At 38.6% G+C, this 1874-nt stretch overlaps 1 long non-coding RNA gene across 1 annotated transcript; it reads left to right on the top strand.

Moving 5' to 3' along the window:
* Positions 1–807: 807 nt before the first annotated feature.
* Positions 808–1664, top strand: LOC110674068. The gene is made up of 2 exons (XR_002498614.1): positions 808–1414; positions 1471–1664. It is a non-coding gene; the product is annotated as an uncharacterized LOC110674068 (long non-coding RNA).
* Positions 1665–1874: the final 210 nt, after the last annotated feature.

Genomic DNA, 1874 nt, shown 5'->3' with positions numbered 1-1874 from the left:
AGAGTCAAAAACCCATTATTCCCCATTATTATATTTTGATATTCTTTTAAAGTTGCACTTACGAAATTTTGATAAAAATAAGAATTTCACTCAAAGAAAAAGGAAATCAATTTGTATTGAAAAATAAATAGTGACAAAATAAAGTGCCCACTTCCTTCTTGGCCCCAGAAAAGATGATTTAAGAACAATATAAAGCAATTTAATAGTTAATGTGTCCTCCGTTGGCCTTAAAGACTTGCTGGAGGCGCTTCGGCATGCTATTCACCAGGTTTTGTAGGTGTTGTGGTTCTAGTTTTTCCCAGGCGCGCTCCAAGGCTTCAAAATAATTATTTTTGTTGGTAACACCAGTTTTGTCAACCCTGGCATCGAGAATCGCCCACAAATTCTCGATGGAGTTGAGGTCTGAGCTTTGTGGAGGCCATTCCAGCGGTTTAATCCGACAAGACCGGAAGAAAGACTTGGTCTTCTTGGCAGTATGCTTCGGGTCGTTGTTCTAGAGAAATATGAATTTCTCTTCAAGGCCCGTCTGGATCAGCGAAACCCCCAGATTTTCCCGCAAGATGTTGATGTAGGAATCTGCCGTCATTATTCCGTCGATTTTCACGTGGCTTCCTACTCCACTTCATGAAAAACACCCCCAGACCATCACATTTCCTCCTCCATGCTTCACCGTTCCCTGGATGTGGCGCTCTGCACCACACACGAGCCCGCCGCTTTCCGTTAAACAGCTCGAGCTTCAGGAGCGCTACATCCAAGGAACGGTGAAGCATGGAGGAGGAAATGTGATGGTCTGTCCCACTAAAACGGAATAAAAAAAAAATGCAATCTTGAACATTTAACCCTGCATTAAACGCATTTTTAAAACATATAATGAAATAAACTATGTGATCTTAGTAGATGTTTTTTTGGAGTGTGTTGTTCTCAGTAGCTGGGCGATAGAAAACATTGAATTTCATTTACGGTAAGTTATTAGTTTTTTATTTGAAAAATGCTAAAATAATTCCAATGTTGATAATAATTTTACAGATTTTGTGAGATGGAACCAGTTTTACATAAAGAAATGTACCAAAACAGACTGAAGATTCGCTTTTGGAACGGCTTATTGTGGATGCCGCCAACTCAGGTTATTGAACACCGCTGTCGAGGTCGCTGGATCTGATTCGTAAGATGTTAGAAGATGACTTCTCCCGAGTGCTTACGGGATGAATCTACAAGACTTCGGAATCAGAACGGAAGAGCGTGGCACTGAAGTTTACCGTTCAGTCGATCGCTTCTGAAAGCAGTTACACATCCGGCATCCGGTGACGAAAGATTGCGTGAAGCGAAAAACCACCGTTTGGTGCATTTTGTCTGCAATTAAGACAAGGAGCTAAAATGTGCGAACAGATGACCGCATTTGAACCCGAAGTATAAGGTCAGCACTTAGAATTGTACGTAGATATTGATTTGATTAAAGTGTAAAATTTCTAGTTCCAGATACATGATTCAGAGAACCGGAATTAAAAAATGCACGCCGGTAACGAAGCGCTGGCGAACCAAGGACTTTTGACTGACACTATTTGAATACAGAAAGGTTGTACAGTTTTTCTCGACGGATTTAATAAATAATGTATATTGTGGATATGCGCTAAATCCTATTGGAAAATAAAACACATTGATTTACTTCCAAAATTATCACAAGTAATATTGTATATTTAGAGAAACTTGAATTTTGTTCACTGATTCATTATAGCTTCCAACATTTTTAGTCAGTAACTAAATCATCTAGGATCAAAATACCATTATGCACAATAAATCAATTATAACACAAACATTTTTCGTTAATATTCAAATTTTATGGTTAAACAATTCCACTACTGTTTGCTTTACACTAT

The sequence above is a fragment of the Aedes aegypti genome, chromosome 1, assembly GCF_002204515.2.
Source record: "Aedes aegypti strain LVP_AGWG chromosome 1, AaegL5.0 Primary Assembly, whole genome shotgun sequence".
NCBI lineage: Eukaryota > Metazoa > Arthropoda > Insecta > Diptera > Culicidae > Aedes > Aedes aegypti.
This window is presented reverse-complemented; position numbering and strand designations above follow the sequence as displayed.